General features: G+C 35.4%; 1 pseudogene across 1 annotated transcript; it reads right to left on the reverse strand.

The window, feature by feature from the left end:
- Positions 1 to 2617: 2617 nt before the first annotated feature.
- Positions 2618 to 4051, reverse strand: LOC143580456 (abscisic acid receptor PYL3-like; annotated as a pseudogene). Its single transcript, XR_013143662.1, has 3 exons — positions 3898 to 4051; positions 2920 to 3135; positions 2618 to 2850 (listed from the first exon to the last, which is right to left on the reverse strand). The product of XR_013143662.1 is annotated as an abscisic acid receptor PYL3-like (transcript).
- Between the last annotated feature and the right edge of the window lie 18157 nt (positions 4052 to 22208).

Below are 22208 nucleotides of genomic sequence, written 5' to 3' on the forward strand. Positions count from 1 at the left end.
TTCGGGATGGGATTGGGTGGGTTCGCTACCGACGCAAACACCACACTGCCAGTCTCTGCACCGAGAAAATTCCATCCCGATTCGCATGGCGCATAACGTCCCAAACATTTTATATGTAGGTTGAGTTACCCTTTTGGGCCAACCCCAATATAAAACTTTTCTTTAGTACAAAACCCTTTCATTATTTTTATGGGCTAGTCTAGTTTTGAGGCCCAAAAAAAGGGGCCTGCATTTTCTCTGTGTATCAATAGTATTTTAAGTTACGCTATTTTTGTTTGCAAAAAATTTATTAAAAAAAACAAATAAATCGACAGAATACTTTTAAGCAAACATAGGTTAACATTTATTTTCAAAACCGGTACTAATATGGATCTTTTAAGCTTTTTTAGAGCCATTTTGTCAACCTCTCTTTGAGACCATTCACATCATAACATGTGGTCAAACTCTCTTATACACCAAACTGGCATCTTTAATTAGGAGCGTGCATTTATCGACTTTGAATTCCAACCGAACCAAAGACCGAAATCACAGTTTGTAAGTTTCTAAAAAGAGTTTTTTTTTTTTTTTTCCAGTTTTCACAATAGGCTCAGTTTGGTTCTGGTCTTGTCATATGAGCTTAAAATTAGACCCAGATTCGTCATCTAAAACCAAGTTTCAAGCTTATTTGTTGTGGAGCTAAGGGCATGAATTAGGGGTTCTCCTTTTATGGAAGGAAAATCCTTTGGCTTTTCTTTCATACTCCCTCCGTCCCGGTCAAAGTGACTTAGTTTGAAAAACACAAAGTTTAAGGCGGATTGAATGATTACTTTTTTTGCTAACCAAATGACAATAACGCCCTTGAAAAATGGATCCACCATATTGTTTATTAATGCTAGTTGTGGTGTTTAAGGGTAAACTTGGAAATTGGCTAATAAATTTTGAAAGTAGACATTTATAATGGAACAAATAAAAAAGGAAATATAAACACTTTTAATGGGACGGAAGGTGTACTTCATTGTGGGATCAATACAAAACTAGCCTTTCCTTTATAGAGTCTTTCTATATTTTCCATCATGGTTTTAATGTGTGATAAAATGAAAGCTATTAAGTGTGTAATGGCATAGAGAACATCATTACCATTAACAAACTTCTGAATTATAGATGTGTTTTCATTTTCTAATGTTGTATGGTGATCATCTGGTGAAGAACTTGGTTCAAGATTATCCAAGCACGACCGACAGCTAAGCATAGTCAGTGACCACATTAACACCATTGGATGCACATGCCTCTTGACAACTTGATAGTGTAATTGCTCCACATAAATGCATAAGCCAACCATGAAGAAAAATCAAATGAATCCACTGTAGGCTTACTATTACTACTCAACAATGTTTGGCTCCATATGATTCACTAAGTTCTCTAAATATGGTTCATATGCTATTAAAGTATGCTCACATTCTAAACAGCAAACATAGCTAGAAGTTTGTCCCCTAAACATGGTATCTAGAATTCTAGAAATGTAGGACTATGTTTCGGAATACAATCTTGTAGACCGCATTTTTGGAACACATTGACTGATTAGTTTCAACAAATGAACAGATACTAATAGACTAACAAATCTCCCATGGTTTGATACAAAGATTAAAAAAGAATTGATTCAGGTTTGGTTCGATTATATCGGTTTTGCGGATATTTATAACCGAAACCGAACCAAAACATTTGGTTACTCTTTATCTTTGGATTTTTCCGGTTATAGTTCAATTATCGGTTTGCATGCTCACCCTATCTTTCACCATTATGTACTATCTCAGCATCACGTCACCGTCCTTGACTCCTTGTCCATCTTTCACCCATCTTTCAAACTATGTTATACTCACGTTTCATATTTTACCATTTTTTAAAACTTTTAACAGTAAAAATACTTATTAAAATGTGTTCTACCGTTTTGTTGGCTTATAACTCAGCTTGGCCATTAAAACTTCAATCGCAAATACCAAATTATCAGAAACTGCGAGTTCAGATTCTTTAGATATTTAGACCATATCACAACCCTATTTGTGTGTTAATATTTGGGGTCAAGCTCAAATCAAACTTGTTATATTTTCAAGTTACTCAAGCTTTTTAATTGAACTTGAATCTTCCTTCAAATGTTCAAATCTAGCATATATAAGTAAAACTGTTGAGCTAATTATAGTTTACCTTAACACCCAATGGCAGAACCAGAAGTTTTCATATAAGAGTCACAAAACTTTTAACTACTTTACCCAACAACAATAAATAGTCAAACTACAAAAAAACTCTTCCGTTAAATGCACTTACTAATACAAAACTTGGTCAGATAGAGGGTAAACAGACACCCAGACCCTCTATGCTAGCACCAAAAAGATCTATCAGAAACCCGAATTACATATATTAAGTCTTTCAAATTAAACATATTATACAACATTAAGGTAAAAACATAGGAAACATGTGCAAATAAATATTGTTGTTTTGGACTCGATTAAAGCACAAAATCAAGACAAGGTAGCAAACAGGCGTGATGACGAGGCTGACAGTATGCTTCACACATGAAGTGGTTATAGACAAATGAAATCTAAGTGGTCGTCACTAATGTTATATATACAATGAATCATGCAAAAAAGGAATTACAGTATCACACCTGGACAATGGAATCAGTACGGTCTTGCACAGTCACTGCTCTGACACGCCAGCAAGTGACTTAAGGTTGCATTTTATAAGTGCCTCAACAAAGTAACATGTCTCATCTATAGTGTTGCCATCTGGCACATCCACTATGAATGATTCAATCACCAAAGTTCCAGGCCTTCCTTCAATAACCTCAGGATGCAGAGTAATTACAGATGAGTAATTCTGCATAAAGCACCAAGTATTTAAGTACTGACATGTTTAAGATGAAAGAGGGTTTAAAAGGGTACTTACCTGGAGTCTGTGATCACCACCAACGATCCGCATGCCTAATATGTGTTCTTCTTCATTTAAAAGTTCCAATCTTTCTATACTTGTGGTAGCGGGAAGTCCAGAACAAACATTTACTCGTCTAACACTTCCAATTTCAAGATTACCTTGCGCATTGCATTCACTCACAAAGGGCTTGTACTTTTGTGGTTCATCAAACCTTCTAACAAGAGACCATACCTGAAACAAACACGCATAAACCATCAATTTATGATCTTGTATCGGTGTTTGAAGTTCATGTAATCAAGATTAACTCCTTTTATAATTAGATACTTTCCACATTGAATCACACTTAGTTACTATGTTCTGTTTCTGCTTCTTTCTAAATCCAAAATTTAACACTTAGTAGGGCTGTAAACAAACCGAAAAAGGCCTTGTTCATGTTCGTCCGTTAAGCTTTTATCGGATAAGCAAATGGTTCACAAACAGCTAACCGACCGGCCTTTCTCATTCGCGTTTGTTGATTAAGGAAATGAACTTGTTCATGAACGGTTCACGAACACTAATGAACACAAACAATGTTTTATTCGATTTAGCTATCCAAAAATGGTCAGTGTCAATGGTTCGTTACGGCTACCAAGTCTGTGTTGGTGCTTTTATTAACATTCATATTCATATATTAATTTTACATATAAATTAATCACATAAACGAACATGTTCGTTCATTTATTAAAAAAATCGAACATAAACCAGCCTCCCACTAAACAGTTCGCTGATCGTTCGGTTCATTTACAGCACTAACTAAAGGCTACATTTGCTTCTAGCTGACATATATCAAATTCACTTTCATGTTAGGTCAAATTAGCTTCAATCAATCGAATTATAAGACGAGCTAACATCTACGGATCTGAAATTAAAATACACGCCCAAATCATACGTTTAAGCTCAGATCCACAGTAAATAACGATTACTAAACCAATCAATCATAGATTTATCAATTACCAGATGAACAGGCGCCTTGATGCGTTTAACAACAGCCGATGTACACTGGCACGCTCTAACCTCATGCTTATGATGCCTCTTGATGTAATCACTCTCCGTCAAATTCGTACCGTCACCGGTGATAGCCATCTAACAGAAACTGTTAACTGTTGCCGGTAAAGTAACAGAAAGAAATCGGTTGGATCGTTCGTTGACGACTTTTTTAGAGGAAGATAATGACGACGCACGCCAATTGGTTATTTGTGCATTTGTGTTTGTGTTTAATTTCTCTCTCCTCATCCTTTTCATGTGATATTATTATTATTATTTTTTTACGAGATATTATATCAGGATATACTGGTCCTTTGATTCGAAAAAAATTCTCACTTAACGCTAACGTCCGTGAAAACTCGCCCGAAGGCACGACAGCACGGTGAGATAAAACCCATTTAGTTTAAGGATCCAACTAGTAAAACTCATATATTCACCTAGTCTCCAACCATCATCCTGGTGTCTTTAAAACTGAAAGTTGTAGGCAGTCAGGCAACAATCGAACTTGGGTCGCATGGAATATCCAATTATTCAAGTCTCTCCTTTACCACCACACTACTAGCTAATTTACACACTATTTTGGGCCTTAGAAATTTAATAAAATTTAATATTTAATAAACAAATAAATAAATATTATTGGGCCTTGGAATACTATTTTGTGGTCCTTGGTTTTAAATTATTTGACTCTTTAGGCCGACATATGATTTGTCAACAAGATGTGCCAAAGATTTATGTTTAGAAGATGGTATGTTGTCTATTCATATAAACAAGGTATATTAAAAGATGCTCATCACTTTAGAGAGTAAGATTCTTCACCTTTGTTAATAAAACGTGAGGTAAAGGAAGATGGTTCATAGTGGTGTTTATAGGATTCATGTTTCATTGTTGGAGATAAGACTTGGGTAGAATATATAGGTTCTTGTTTAGAGATAGAAGAATCAATGATGAAGAGAGTTTTAATAATAAGGTTTATAAAGTTGTGAAGCCGTCCGTGATAAGAGACTTGTATATTTTATAACTTCTTGCAGAGTCTGGATATTTCTAAATCATGTAGGATACTTTTAAACTCAATATATTTGATGATATTTCATAAGTTCAATCGGAGAAAAACAAAAACGAATATGCAAAAGTAGTTATTGAAATCATGTGAACCAGAATCAGATCATTGACCTTCCTCGTCTAAGGGATAGACCATGACAACATTTTCATGTAATGGATATAAGTGTCACTAGTTGGACATGTATATTAAGGGGAAATCATCGATGCTAACTCGATGCTGATAAATAGTTCCCACGTAAGGTTATATATGTTCAACTTTTCTGTGAATCCCGATTAAAAACAACCTGATAACACTACAAATACATTTACCAACAAGATCAAGTTACTTTAATTTCTATTTTTTTTTTCTTTTAAATTTGAAGTGATCTAAAGGCTTTGTTTGTGTCAAAAAGAACTTTTTCAATGTCTCAAAAAACTTAAGTAATATCGGTAATGGTTTGCGATAAGTTACATCAACAACTTTATAAACTGATGTTTTGAGTCTATATGCTTATATATGTTTTGAGTCCATAGGATTATACAAATTTAGTATTCATATATGTTTGTTTTACCTTGATAACTGATGAAACATTTGAAGGGTTTCATGAAAAGGTTATAATCTATGTTTCGTAAAATAACGATCTTTGCCCTCCTCTCTTCTCTAAATAGATGCCACTGTTGGAATTTTTAATGAATGTGATATAAATGTGAGACTCTTTATGTAATCTCGTGAAACTCCTCATAATTATATTCATAATAAGGTGAGATTTATTGTTAAACTCTTCATTAATCGTGAGTACTTAGGTTCTTGTTTGAATAAAAGACTTTTTGTCTGGGTCAAAGAAGAACAAAAACAGAAGAAAAAAAGCACTTGAAGACCCATATGTTAGGGACCATATAGAGAGGGGTATTCTCATTCGATTTATGTTCACATTCTTATTACTTTCCACAAGTTCAAACACTAAAAGTTTATCTGGTGTAACCTCAGGTGCGTGCCATTCCCCGGCAATACATATTGTTTCGACTGTTGTACCTTCGGAGACAGACCGACTCTTTAGTAAAGACCCAAAATATGTTTTAAGAGAGCCGTGTTGAACGTGAATCCGTAACCACACCCGTCAACATTTTGTTTGCTTACTATTGTAGTCAAGGAGCTTAGTCAAAGACCAAATGTAATAAAGACACAAGATAAGGATGCTACATGAAGACTTGTTAAATACTCGCTAAAAAGACTGACTCAATTCAATTTTGGAAGATGGAAATTTGTATTTTATACTCATTTTAGTCAGTTTTGTAAACGATATCGTATTAGAATATTTCTTATTACTAACGACGGCATCATTAGTGTTTATGTATTATTTTTTTAATAGAAAAATGACCCTATCTTATACTCTTAAAACATATTACATGAGATTGTTGTTGCAATATTAAAACCTTATCTATAAGGATTTTGAGTTAATGAAATGGTTTACAAATAAAATTATATTAGAGATTATAATTTTTGTGGCCTTTGTATGAATCAAAAATAACTTTTTTGGTGTTATTTCAAACATGCTTGAACGTATTATCAATAAGGGTTCGTAATAAGTTAGTTGGTTGGTAATAAGTTAGGTTAGCAACCTTATAAACCCATGTTTTGAGTGCTTGAGTCTATACAAATTTGCAAATGTTTCTAGTCAATACAACTATACCAATTTACTACTTGTGTACCTTTCATCTTAATAATTGGTGAAACGGTTTCATGGAAAAATAGCAATATTCGTTCATGAAATATCACTCTCTGTCTTCTCTTCTTCAAATAGATGTCACATCGTTCATAGACGGTTAAAAGCACTTTATTATGAAAATATTGCACACATGAAATAAGCGTATGATAGTACAAGTTGCATCATATACGAATCCATACCCAATCCTCTATGTGATTAATATTGATGAGTGTATGCCAACTTCTTTTTGCGAAAATCATGTGAAATTGTGGTGATATGGTCGTAACTGTATGCCAAATTCTTTAACCTAACGATTTAACAACGCCGTCTGCCATTGATCTTTAACCCTGCATTCGTCGTCAACAAAATCAGGTATTAATCATCTACATATTCAATCGTCTTCAACAATGGAATTGGAAGTATAATACTAACCCTAACTTTGGTTTACAGATTCGGTTTCACACAATCAACAATATCGATCATCGTCTTCTGTTTTCGATCGATACCCTCATCTAATGCTCAGGTATAATTAGGGTTCATTAATTTTAGCCCCTTTTGAATAACTGGATTTGATCGTGGTGGTATTTCTGTTCTAAATAATTATGTTTTTACATTGATTTTGTTTAGCACCGACAAATGCAATCAGAAAGTTTGATTTTAGGTTTTTTTTTTATTCGTCTTTTTATCGTTGATTTGTTTGATACGAGATTTGTTGAAATTTTGTTAACATTATTATTTTTTTTCAAAACTTAGCTTTGTTGATAGAACCTCATTTTTTATTTCCATATTGGATTTCTTTGGGTATGAAGACGGAAATTGAATCTTCTATGATAATGCCCTCTATTGCTTTGTTTTATCATGTCTCCGACCTATAATTTGTTAGGATGTGTTCAAATAGAATATTTTTATGGTAAATTAAACATTCTCATATTTATGTGATAGCATTACATCAAAGTCCATTTCAAATAAAGGTTTGACTTTGGATTTGAAGTTTTGTTTATGGTTTTAGGTTTCAAGTAGATATGTAGTATTAGAATTATGTATTTTTGTTCATTTGCATAATAAATAATTGTATTACAGTTATAGGTAATGATCAACTGTTTTATGAGCTGAGTGATTCTGCTACTCAGTTGCCAAACGGGTTTGCGTTTTTCCGGTAGGTTTAAATTTCAAATCTCATGGTAATGAACATTTGAAAAGTGAACTGATCTTTGAATTCTATCTGGTTTACTTTAACAACTTTATATGCTGAAAAGGTCCTAATTTTGGTGTATTTGATCCAACAGAACTTAAAAGGTGCACTTGTGAAGATAGTTACATAGTTGGTCTATCCCGGAGTATACAAGAAAGCATTGTGCATCCTTGGTTTGTAAAAGTAAGATGAATGAATTAAGTTTGTTCATTTCTTTTTCTTAGAGTTGTGTTTCTACTACTAGCTAGAAGTCATATTTTTTGTATTTGTGTATACTAGCAATGAGAAAGGTGAAAGAAAAGTGGAATCATAGTAACCTTGACCAAAAGAAAGGCACCTATAAAAAACAACACCATTGTTGTTTAGACATTAGTTTTTTGTGTTTATAATAATTATTCTTTTATATATTTAACATCAGTGTTATGCCTTATGATATTTATTAAAAAAGGTTTTCACTTTCTTATTTTCTATAGGTTGTGATTGGAATGGATGCTGCTGCATCTGAATTTTATGCAAAGAAGGACAAGACATATGTTCTTAACTTCAAGGAAGATGTAAAAGCGTAATATTTCATGTGCTTAGTAAGTAGCCTATCTTTTTATATATTCAATTAAAATACTATTCAATTAATTATTTTCATTTAAAAGTATATTCAAATTTGTAAGAGAACAAGATAATTATAGTAAAAGATAATCTTCTGATTATAATGTTATCTACAGATCTATTATTGAATTATATAGTTTCTTGATGGATTTCAATTTCCATATTGCATTCTACAGATTTTATATTGAAGACATTCTGGAAGCTTGGTGAAATTTGAAGCTTATATTGGAAAACTGCAGGTACTTTTCAATACCATCTACAAACTGAAAGTCATAATTTTGTTATAGTAGTTGTCATACCAGTTGTAAATGGCTATAACGTAACTTATATATGGTGAGTAACTCTATATATTTTATGTTAGTGTTTACCTATTTTTTATTTGTTACACATTTCTTAAAAAACACAAATTATTAACTTTTCTAATTATAGCACGCCCAAATGGCATTTTGGGTAACTTTTGTTTACAAAACTAAAGATTGGTTTGGGAACTTAAAGTTGATTATTAATTTTTTAATTATATCCCATGGTATTATAGCACTAAACATAGCATAGCGTACATTATTTCCCGATTTATGTAACATGTCGAGTTTTATGGTGGGTTATATATTCAAAGTAACTAATGTCATATGTTTGATTATACCCATATTATTGGTATTTCAAAATTAAGTCAATCTAATATTTATTTACTATAACATAGTTACAACAGTTAAGGATTTAAAATTCGGTTCCCATTTTTAAAATCCTTTCCATTATATTTGAATATGAATTCATAGCTACATAAATTAAAGATTTAAGCTTTCTTGCATATTTCGGGAATATTTTTTTTTGTTGTTTATTGTGTGCAGACATGCTTCTTGGATTGTTGCAAGGGCAACATAAAATGTAAAAAACTTATACATCTTCTACCGTTTTTATGATAGATGAGTTATAATTTGGTCTGCATACTGTATTTTAGTTGTATCTTATTAACTTTTGGTTGCATCATGAGTGGTGATATGGATATGGTCTTTATTTTGCTTAATCATATTGAGGTGTTAAGTGATAATATGGTTGCTTTTCTTTTCATAATTATTTGTTCACGTTTTTATTTTTTTTAGATTTCTGGATGTTTGAAAAGTGAATATGAGTTGATAATAATGTCTTTCATTAACAAAGAGTACCATTTAGGAGTTTTAAGCAATTTCGATCACTACAGCAATTTATGTAGTTATTAAAAAAATTTATAACTATTTCAATTGGCAATTAACATTTGAAGTTTTTCTAGAATGTGCATATTTTGGCAATATCATTTTGGCAATTATTAACTTAAGATATGACGTTTTTTATATGATCTTTTATTGATTTCAGTTTTTTATTTGTTGAACTGGGTCTTTTTTACATGATTTTTGTTGGTGTTTTCAGGTTAAAATAAAGTTTTGTAAAAACGTTTGTTAACTACTACAAAATATTAATGTTTAATTTTATAAAAATTAATACTAATGTTGAAGTTTATTAAGACAGAAAAGTTAATCGGTCAAAAGTCAAAATTTAGAATTAGACAAGTTGTTAACAAAAAACTTTCCAAGTTTGGATGATAAAAAGTCTTTGACTCAGTTTAGAATAGTTAAATTAAGGGTTAAAATGCTTTAAAATCTTCAATTGCAACAAAAAAAAGAAGAAAGAAAAAACCTAAGCGACTTGTAAATATATATTTTTTTCCTTTTCATGTTTCACATTTTGTAATTATTTATATTATTTATCTTTTTTTGCTATTTTATTTTATTACAATCCCGTGTATTACGCGGGTTTTAACCTAGTAAACTTATATATGTCTCTATTTATATTAATATTAAAAGTTAAATATTTAATAAAGAATAGAAAACCACATAAAAATTATTGTGAACTTTTTTTTTGTTTATTATTAAATTACTAGTTTTAGAGCCCGTGTCACACACGGAATAATTCAAATTATAAAATTATAAGTAAAACAAATAATTACATAGCGTATATGAAAAAAAATGTATCACATCTATGCTTGTATCTATACAATGTGTACATAAATTGATTTTATTATATGGCATGCTTCCCATACAACGTTCTGATCACTATTGAAGAAAAAATTAATGTTAACATAAATAGTTCAAATTTGATAAAAGTTAAACGTTGATAGGCATGGGGTTGGCAATCTTTTATTAAAGAGATAACTTTGGTTTTGGTACATGTGGTTTCTTAAAATTATCAATTTTGGTCAAATAGTTTATTCTAGGCTTTTATGGTACAATAGTTTCAATTAACTATCAGTTTTAGTCAAACCCACTAACTTCATCCACCAACCATTAGATAATATAACTTTGAGAAGCTTTTTTTATATTTTTCTCAAACTTTTAATTCATATGATATTTCTTTTTTTTTCTACTAAATATAAGTTTTATGCTTTTTGTTATTTTCTAACTATTATGGTTTATTATATTTGTTTATATATAAATATATACTTTTTTACTTAATCTTTTTGAAGTCGGAGCTTTTATGCAACTGTATATTTATTTATTTATATTTGAATATTTTATTTTTATAGCCGTAATAGTATCTAGGCTTTAAAATATTTATCTTTTAAGTTCCGTTTTAATTATACACTTCTGTTAACTATAAATGATTTAGAAAAATTAAATTTTCTATTTTTATTTCTCAGTGGTAAAAAGAGCATATATTGATTTTATATTGTTTTTTTTAACTTTTTAATTAACGAAGGGTTGTTGAATATCTATTTATTAATTTCAATTCTTGGTTTGTATATTTTTTTCGAACAACAACATTTTTGTACTCTATATTTCATATCTTAATCACCTTACCAGCCCATTAAAATGAGAATGACTTATTGGTTTGTATTTAATAATGGTACATAATTTAACTTAAAATTGTACGTCAAAATAAAACTAAATACAATGTTTTTAAAATCGACATACTATTACAGCTATAAAAGGTTAAAAAAATTAAAAGTATTAAAATATAAATAAATAAATATACAATTGCATAAAAGCCTTAGTTTTGAAAAAAAATATATTTTTTTTTAAAAATAAAAAGTGTGTAGATATTTATATATAAACAAATATAAGAAACCATAATACTAAATAATAACAAAAAGTATAAAACTTATATTTAGTAGAAAACCCAAAAATTCTTATGATTAAAAGTTTGTGAAAATACAAAAAATCCCCTCAAAGTTGTATTAACTAACGGTTGATGGATGGCGTTAATAAGTTGGACTAAAACTGATAGTTAATTGAAACTATTGTACCATAAAAGCCTAAAATAAACTATTGGACCAAAATTGATAATTTTAAGAAATCATAGTGACCAAAATTGAAGTTCTCTCTTTCTTAAATTTTAATAGTTGAGGAAAAAATAGTCAGTTTGCTAAATCCTGAACCTTTTGATTATTTCAAAAAATTCCCATAAAAATAAAATTGAAACTCGAATCATGTTTAAAATTTTAACTTTCATACTTTTGACAATTTAAAGTCAATACTTAAAATCCATAACAAATTTGACGATAAATTTATTTTGCATTCTCAAACTTTTAAAAATACTCAAAATTTTCATTTTTGACCCGTAACAAATTTTGACCCAAATGTGGTTAACTTGTACCAAACAATCTATTTACCAACTTTTGGCCCATAAAATCAAATTTAAGTTTCACAAAAAAAAGCCGAAACAATTTTAATTTGAAAAACATGATTTGTTTTTGATTTTTGGAATTCATCAAGTATTTTGAGAAAATATAGTAAAATAATATGTTAATATTTATATTTAAAAAAAAATACATAGATATTATATAAATATAATGTAAAAGGAAAGTGAATAATTATTGATTTATTACCTATATTAAGGTATATTAGTCTTGGAGGGAAAAAATTGTGAGAATTAACCAAAACATGACAAATGTCCACATTTATTTTACTTTATTAGAATAGATACATATGTGTTGTGAAAATGCTACCTCATTGGGCTCGTGCATTACAAGCCCATCAAACACTTGGATCATGTTTTTGAAAACTGGACCGTAAACCTGCGAACTGGTCCGTTCAACGGGCTTGGTGTGCTAATTGAATAGGACGATTATATTGTTGTAGTGTAATACTATAATTGTAAAATTTTATTATGTATGTGTTTTTTAATCTTTAATACTATTTGATTTCAGTTATTTTATTTATAAATTATTTATGATTTCCTCCTGAACTAGAGCTTGCACACAAAAACTGGTTTGAGAAACCAAAACCCAGAACTGACCGACCCGAAACAAGTCGTAAATCGTAACCGAGAGTAAGGAAGACCGGTTTGGAACCATTTTTGAGATTTGAATGCAGGAAACGGTTTGTAAGGAACTGATCTTAGTTGAAGTCGGTTTTTATCGTTTAAACATTATAGCAGATAGAGTGTTCTCACAACACTCTAAACCGCTAAAAACGCTCTCGTTTATATACGCTCTCAGCCTCTCAATAGTCAAAACGCTATTAATGTTATTACCCTAATCCAATGTATAGTAACTTATACGCACGTGCACGATGCATCTTCAACTTTCACAATTAAGTACATACAAAGTTTTGTGTGCTAGCTTTTAACTCATTTGAGGTTATATATCATGTTCCAAAACGCATGAATCATTTGCTGAAGACAGCTTTTTGTGTGCACCCGAAACAGGTTAGTAATCTATGATCGATGTATATGCTTATACACATAAATTGTGTTGTATTGTACACAGAAATGCAGGATCTAAGTTTCATAATATACCTTGCTAAATATCATATTTACCCAAAAATATATATGTATATATATATATATCAAATGTACTCCAAAACATTTTAAATTACACTAAATACAATTTATAGAATGCTCGAAATACCCTTTTCTCTCACATCACACTTGTAACTCTCATAACTAGGGCCGAGCACGGTTCAGTTCGGTTCAGTTATTAGGCGAAACCCAAACCGAAACCGAAGTAATCGGTTATTTGAATATGCAAACCGTTCGGTTTTCGGTTTTCCGGTTTTTCGGGTTTTTGGTTAATTTTGGTTTCAGTTCGGTTATTTTCTGGTTTTTTCCAATTTTGTGTTGGAATTGCAAAGAAATTTAAAAAATGAAAATGCATATTTTAAGTTTGTATAAGAATGTGTTAGAGTATCACAGTCCACATATATATTGAACTCTAAAAACAAAAATAGGCACGTGTTACATGGAACTATAGGAATACAAAGTTGCTAAATTGAGTTTAAAAATTAAAAAACATTAAAAGTTTAGTCTTGATCTTTATTTATCATTTTATTTATTTATCTTAAAAGTTTAGTCCATTCCTTATCATCATCAATCGGTTCGGTTCGGTTCGGTTTTTTGAAAATGGATAACCGAATCGAAACCGAAATTTCGGTTTTTCAAAAAAACAAAAAATTAACCGTCGGTTAATGCTTCGCTTTGGTTTTTTCGGTGCGGTTTTTTCGGTTAATTAGGTTTCGATTCTGTTAATTCGATTTTCTGTTCACCCTTACTCATAACCCAAAATACTTGCATAAAGGAACGGTATAGATGTTGTATAAAATTGCGTACCTGTATGATTAATTTGATCATTGCAAACCTGTAATCTTGATTTCAATCTTGGTTTCTTGAACAATTGCCTGGATTAATCTCTGAATCGTGTAATCACTATCAAATAAACCTATTTGTAGGTTACACACAATGATTTATCGGATAAGACAGAGAACTGTTCATGGAATTGAATTTATTGTTTCTTGTATATGGATGAAGAACTAGAGAACCCTGTAACAATCGTTCTCTCTGTTCTATCTATTCGATCGATCAAGTGAGTGAATTCTAGAGAATGAAACCATCGACATATATATACGGATTCCTATTTTCTCTTATCCCACATAAGCCCAAATATTTAATTAGAGGCCCACTTATCATTATAATGAAGCCCAAGTAGATAATTACTTGAACCAAGTAACAAAGCCTAAATAACATTATTGTTAAACGAGCCCGCACTCCCGCGCCACCTAACTCATTTAATATCCAACGTTATTTATTTGATCGACAAGTTAATCTAATAACACTAAAATAACCAACAATAGATGTCATAGAGAAAGAGAGTTTTGTCTTTATTTTATTTTATAAATATATTTTTATTGTGGGTTGATGCCGGTATGGGTACCTCAATGGGAAAGCCCATTAAATATCAAATTTTGGGTGGTTTTCATGCTCTACGTTGCTCAAAATCACCATGACAACTGTCCATTCCTACTTCGGTGCTTGGTACAGGGGCACGTGGCAAATTGATGGGTCAGGTTGGGTAGTTGAAATGGGTCGGATTAGCCCCAAAGACTTTTATGGGGTCTTTATCGGGTCGGAATTTACGGATTTAAAAATTATAGGACCCCATCAAAAATCTGATCGAACCCAAATTAGCGATGCTCCTTTTCAATACAAATCTTTTTCAAAATCAAAACATAAAACAACTTGTGTCTTGCTTGTTAATTTGTTATTAAAGGGCAAAATGGGTAGTCAAAATTGGGTTTGACCCGAAACATTTTTTTCTTTTTTAAAATCAAAGCAGACTGCTTGCACCTTGCTTTGCATTATGATCGAAAATATGTTATTACTATAAAGGGACTTAGGGGATGCTTGTTTACATTTGAATAGAACCATTCAAATGGAAACATCTGATTCATTCAGACTCCAGTCTCTTTAGTTTCAGGCATAAAAACATTTGAATAGTTAAAATTATGTCTGAATTAGTCAGACTCATGTTGTTGCTAAATGAGACAGAGGCTTATTTATATCATGACTCATTCAGATATAAATAAATCAAGCAACCCCTTTCTCTCTTAGTAGTTGGTGTGCATCATAGGTACACCATTCATCTCATGCTCTTTCAGCTGGTTTTATATTTTATAATTAGTTTTTTTATTTGGCAATAATACTTCCTAGTTCCTAAGTGTAATAAATAATAATCCACTGAAATGCTGGATCACTTTTCTTAAAGATATAATTGAAGGCTCTTATAATGCCCATCAAAAAGTCCTGGGCTGGGAACGCTACAATTTATAATGTCTCCTTTGATTTATTTTGAGTGCACACATTTGGGCTGGCATATATTATGTATAAACATCCTCACACGGTAGGAGGCTTGAGTTCTCCAGTGAAAACTCAATGATTTGAACTAAGCCTTATGCAAAGGTTGTCGTTCGAACCCTAAGTCCACCCAGGTTTTCGTCCCACCTTGTGTTACGCCGATAGTTCTGCTCTTGTGGCGGCATAACGACTGTCAAGTGACAGTTGGCGGTATGGGGAACGCCCAAGCCAAACTCTGAAGCCAACGTGGATCTGGTTAAGACAACATAGTCCAACCAGAGTGGGATATCGGAGCTTTTCAAATTTGAAGGGTACGATACCCTAAATACAAGAAAGTTGACGTCTAAAAAAGAATATATTATATATAAACATTTGTTTCTCACTAATTTATCTTGAACGAGTTTTAAGACTGCTACGGAATCGTTAAACCAAACAAAAATTAGATGTAAAAACATTGAGCCTCGTAAACACGTTAAGTAACAAAAATTGGACCAAAACATAACACATAGAAAATAATTACTAAGTTGAAACGGTAAACAACATAAAATGTAGAAAATAATAAATAAATCAAAACGAAGGTCGTAGCATAAGACATGAGTTTGAAAGCTTGAAAAAAAATAATTTAAAAAAACATAATAATAAGTGATATTTACATTTTTCCAGGTAAATTAAAACAAAAATCTAAAGAAAATCAGAAATTTTAAAAACAATAATAAGGTAATTTAGTAAGCGACACCCATTATATTAATTGTTATGTGAACCCTTACAAAATAGATCCAACCATCTCCTTACATTTTTGACTTTTTTATTGTTTAGTGAATGGTGATCGGTGGTATTATCCTTTTTTCCTTTACGTGATTCATGTTAATAACATGGTGCATATAATTGTATGTTTCATGAATGATGATTTTGGTGACTCATGAAGATTTTGGTTTTTAATATATATTTATATTTATAATCTTGAAATTAAAATAAAGTGATTAAATTATTTTGATTTGTGACTTATGCATATTACCCGCCCATGTCTAGAAAACATTACAAAATTAAATGCATTTAAATTATTTTCTCTTTAACTAATGAATTTCCCTACTTTCTTTCGTCACAATTACTTGTAACAAGTTTGGTGTTCGCGTCTAGATAAGAGAATTATTATATATAACAATAACAATTGTAAGGTTTGGGGTCGTTGGATCATTATCGGTCTATGTGGCATTAATTATGTGTTGCAATTTTTGGGGGGGGGGGGGGGGTTTATAATTGTTTGTTTTAGTTCCGGTACAATAATGCACTAAAACCGAAACTGGCCGAATTCTCTTAGACTTACCGCCTCAATTTTTGGGACCGACAATGCTTGGGTTTTACCCCTGCGGGGCGCAACGCGCCGAGTAAAACACTAGTTATAGATAAATAGAATTACAGTCCGTCTACACGTGAGCATGTTTATAATATGTAAAATACGCATAAATATGTCTTTTTTATTAACATCATTTGTAACTACCCCCAATCTCTGGGTGGGCTTTTTCTGAAACGAGATGTTAACTATCTATACTGATTTTAACACTCAAGGTTTGACTCACCCAATAACATCATCAGGGAGAACACTTATCGCTATGGGAAAACCCCATTAAGTTAGGTTTCGAACCTAAGACCATAAAATAAAAGCATAAAATTCCAAGTCTTAATCATCACTCTCATACAATTAAACCACAATGCCAACTAAACACAGATATATCTATACATGCGTATATCGATTCAAGTACGTCATATAACCACAACGTAATTTAGTAGTCGTGTTAGAATTTAAATTAATGCACATATAAAACAATGTTCTAGAAGTTCAAGTAGTTGTCACCTAATTTATGTTTCTGAGCCGAGCTCTCCTATGCATATATATATGCATTATGATTGATTGATTGATTGATTTCTTAAGAGCAATTGCAAGATGAAGCCGACATTTAACTTATAAATTATAATGTTACGACGATTATGAAGTGTGAGACAGCTTGAATGATTGACGAAGTCTGAAGAAACACTAAGTGACCCCGGGTAGATTACGGATAATCTGGGGGTTAAATAGATGTTTCCCACGAGGGGTTAGACCCGACAAAGATGGTTCTTCTGATAACCTGCAAAACAGACACCGTGAGCTCGTCACTGAGAAGGGGGGGGAGTACCTCCTTGTGACCACCCTCCGGCGTGAGAATCAGACTAGATTGCTCTTGAATATAAGTGTATATTAAGAGATTGCTAGAGCAGATATCAGGTATAAGATATAAGATACAAGATAAGATGATAAGATATCAGATAATCATACCATTTGGGGTATTTATAGCCGAAGGTAGGTTTTCAAGAAGGTGTAGCCGGCTGAACAGTATTCCTGTTCTACCAACTGTGGCCTACGCACGTGCCATGCTGGTAGTTGGTGGGTAGGCAGCGGCTGACAGTGACCAGGCCTGCTGTGTACTATTCCTTTTCCACCAACTGCAGGCTATGCACGTGGTATGACAGGAGTTGGTGAGTAGGCAGCGGCTAATAGTGACATACAGTACAAGAGCATGCTGCTCGCCATAATGTTGTCAATGAGCTGTCGTATCTCTGGTCAGATCTTTTGCCCATACCTCGTCAGGTACAGTACAAAAGATCCTCCAGTATCGTACGGACTGGCTCATTTGGGCGGGAGTATTCCCCCTCCCGCCTTTGTGCGGGATTGTTCCCGGCTTTGCTCATTCCTTCTTCAGGTGACATTACTGAATTATTTTGAGAGCTAAGTGCCTTGTGCGTGTAGCCTTGCTGCGCGGGTGGCCTTCCCTGATGGCTTGTATCCGCAGCTGCGGGAACAGGCGGAGTACTTCACCATTGGGAGGCATTTCATGAGGGAACAGCTTGCGTAATGCGCGTAAGGACGTCACGTCTCTGAGCATGGTGGGTCCTACGGATCCAGTTGGTTTTTGCGCAGACGTCTCTCTTCAAGGTGAGTCCTGCGGGTCCAACTGGGCTCTGCTGGGACCTACCTCTTCAAGTCCCCCCAGTCCAATGTTCTTCTCATGAATGTTTAATAAGTGAGGTGAACTTTTGGACTTAAGCAAAGGGTTTTTGAAAAGGATTTAGTTTTAAGGTTTTTCATGGGGATTCTTCCCGCGGAAGTCCTAATGTCACTTGCAGAAATTCCCGACTTTCCTGCTTGATCTTTGGGTATGATGCGGGTAGGTCTGTAACCTCCTCGCAAGTCAGGAGCGTTGAGTCCCACTTGTGTGGATTCTCCATGAGGTTTTGGTAGTTTTGAACATAGTGATCAATTATGTTAAAACCACCAATTCCATCTTGGAGCTTCAAACAATATAGTTCTCGACGTTCCCGCTATGCGGGAATGTTATTCCCGTTTCGGCAAGCATGGCCCAGAAGATCCTTCTTGGTTTCAATTCCCTGCGGAGCGCTAGGTATGTGAAGGGTTTTGCCTTGACACTGTACCCGCACTCGTATTACGGTTACTTTACTTCCAATGTATTCCTGGCGTCAATTCCCTGCGGGTGCTAAGTATGTGAAGGGTTTTGCCTTAACACTGTACCCGCACCTGTCTTATAGTTGGTCGCCGAGGTATTCTTGGCTTCAATTCCCTGCAGGTGCTAAGTATGTGAAGGGTTTTGCCTTAACACTGTACTCGCACCTGTCTTATAGTTACTTGGTTGCCAAGGTAAGGGGAATTTTCCCGCTTACTTTTGAATCTTTTTGAAATTTTGAAATTCGAATAGTTGGTGAAAGGATAAGAATAGTCCAAACTGTTGAAACGTCGTCCGACGGTTTCTTCTGACAGTCAGGACGTGCAGGAAGTTATGGCGACGTGACAGTATATGGCCATTCCAGGCGCTTTTTCAGGCGCGTGGGCGCGATTTTTCGGGCGCGTGGCCGCGAAATTAATGGCACGCGTCCTTTAAACAGCTGTTGCCAGCTTGCTCTTTGCCACGTGTCATAGTTTCATTGCACCTGCGATTTCTCTCTCTTCCGCATTAAATTCATTGCATTAATTGCGATGAGTATATAAAGGGGGAGAGGGTCCTTTGCAATCCACACTTTCACTTCTCTCTTCATCTTCTAAACGATTTCCGGCGAATACTCACTATTCCGTCGAGCATTCTTCTGAAATCGTTTTTCTGTACATCCAAACATGTCTTCTTTTGCCGAGGAGTCTGACGTGTTCGTTGAGAATCCGTCGTCCACTTCCGATAAGGACGACAAGAGCACTGCTGGCGAGTGCCAGTGCGCTCTTCCTGCCGAGCTTTTTCAGTACATCGTCCGGAAGTTCATGCTCGAGCCGTTCGAGCCTGAGTTTCCGGAGCCACACCAGACGGTGTACGATGCCCCCAAAGGCAAAATAGGGGTGTATGCTGCATTCTTCGTTTATGGGAATCTCAGGTTCCCATTGACGAAGTTTGTATACCGGTCTTGGAGAGGCACGGTGTGCATTTGATGGAGGTACACCCGATGGCGAACGCCAAGATCCGCCACTTTGAGTGGGTGTGCCTCATTCTGGGCGTGGAGCCCCATGTTGACCGGTTGATGACCTTCTATTCTTGGAGGTGCATCCAGGGGTGGTACACCTTGGTCAATCGGATCAAGGGGCGGAAGATCTGCGCAACCGAGCGCAGTCTTCGGTCGTGAAAGAGGGAGTTTTTTTATATCTCCGCTCGCGTCGTCCCGATAGCGATGACGTTTAAGAATGGGATAGCACTCCCCGCCTTTCACGCCCCAAACTACCAGGAGGCGGAATGGTTCGCCAAGATCTCTCGGATCCAGACTCCGGTGTACCGCTTTGCGGAGTCTGGGATGGTGATGCTTGGGATGAGCCGGGTGTGGAAGGAGGCGTCACAGGTTCCCATCGTCCTCGAATACGGTTTGAACTCTGTCCCTTACGGTATGCTCTGTCTTCTTTGTTTATATAGGTTTGTCTTCTAACTGTTTGTTTCTTTTATTTCAGAGGGGAACGACTTGCAGTCTCTCCTGCAGCCGCGGGAGAGTGATGGTCCCGCTCGGATGGGTACCCGTGCTCTCGATGAGAACGAGTTGCCCATCTTGGAGAAAACGAGGGATCGGTTTGTGGAGGTCTACCCGCCAGGCCACCCTATTCTGAGCGCCACGCGGCCAGGTAAGGCGTTATTCAACCCTCGACTTCTCAATGCTGAAACCTCTGCTGGAATTCCTCTAATCATGTCATCTTCTGATGAGGAATCCGCAGATGGTCCTCCGTTGGTGCGGAAGAAGAAGGCTGCCGGCGGGAAGGGGAAGGCGAAGGTTGCCTCCACTGCCGATCCGGTGCATCGGTCTGATTCAGAGACCGAGAGCGAGGAGGAGGCGGGGAACCCAGGTGGTGAAAAGACCACTGCTCCGGAGGCTGAGACGACTATCACTTCCATCGGGTTCGTCCCCGCCTGTTAGCACTTTTAGGCTCAAGAAAACCCGTAAGTACAAACTCTTTACTTTTAACTTCATATCTTTCCGCCATTATACTTATATCTTCTTTGTGCAGGCGTGGATGCTACCGCATTCCAGGGTGGAGCGGGGAGGAGCACCTCCGGACCCACGACGGTAGGCTTGGTCAACCTACCTGAGGCGGTGACCCAGGCGACTGCGCCTGCTTCAGTTGGTTCAGTTGCCCACCCAGTTGAGCCAACTGTTCCAACTGTGATGAGATCTCCGCCGGCTGTCAGTGCCATATTTACTGAATCTTTCACTGAGCCGGCGGTGACTATTTCTGCGGGCTCTTCCGCAGCGGCGACCACGGTTGTGAGTTCACCTCCGGTGAGTTCACCTCCGTTGGTTTCTACCGCGGCGGCCTCCATGCCTCCGACGTCGGCAACTACGGCCGATCCTTCAGGTATGCTCGGGGCTTCTCGCCAACCTCTGCCTCCTTCCCATCTGCCTGACCTCTTGGATGGATTTCCCTTGGGTTCAGGTGATGGGTTTGGCGGCTATCGGCCTGTTGTCGACCCTATAGGTGCATAGGGTTGTTTTGGCCTCTTTTTTTTTTTTTTTATGTATATATCATCTTTTCCTAACTGCTTTTTGTTTTTTGCAGTGTCGGATTCCAATGAAGTGTATGTTCCACGCTGGAACATCCGCCGAGGAACAACCCTTCGCACGCCTGTGGAGTGCGTGGAGTGGGCTCGTCACGCAGCTCCCAGTGGTGCGTTGGGGGAAGCAATGGCTAGCTACCAGGAGGGTAGGCTAACCAATGAGCTTCGGATTCTCCTGGCCCGGATGCAGCCGCGCGTCGAGCTGCTTTGTCGTGAAAACGACAAGTTAAAAGCAGCTCGCATCCAAGAAGTAGCTCAGGCGCGGGCTGTCCGGGAGGAGAACAAGAGGCTTACCGCAGTGGCTGCGGAAAAGGAGAAGGCCTTCAAGGCCCTCGAGGTTGAAGTTCAGGCCCGGCTCGAGGCCCGTTCTAAGGCTGCCCAAGCTGTTAACGAACAGCTTCGGCTGGCTAAGGAAACTGGACGGAACGCAACTGAGAGGGCCACCAGGGCTGAAGCTGTTGCTGAGCCTCTACGCCTCGAAAATGAGGAACTTAAAGCCAAACTAGAGGCGCTCCAACAGGCTCATGATGCCTTGGCGATGGAAGACGCCAAGAAGCTCCAAGAGATATTGGACCA

The sequence above is a fragment of the Bidens hawaiensis genome, unplaced genomic scaffold, assembly GCF_021521415.1.
Source record: "Bidens hawaiensis isolate Kalapana, Puna unplaced genomic scaffold, B.hawaiensis_p1.1 tig00030492_1, whole genome shotgun sequence".
Lineage (NCBI taxonomy): Eukaryota > Viridiplantae > Streptophyta > Magnoliopsida > Asterales > Asteraceae > Bidens > Bidens hawaiensis.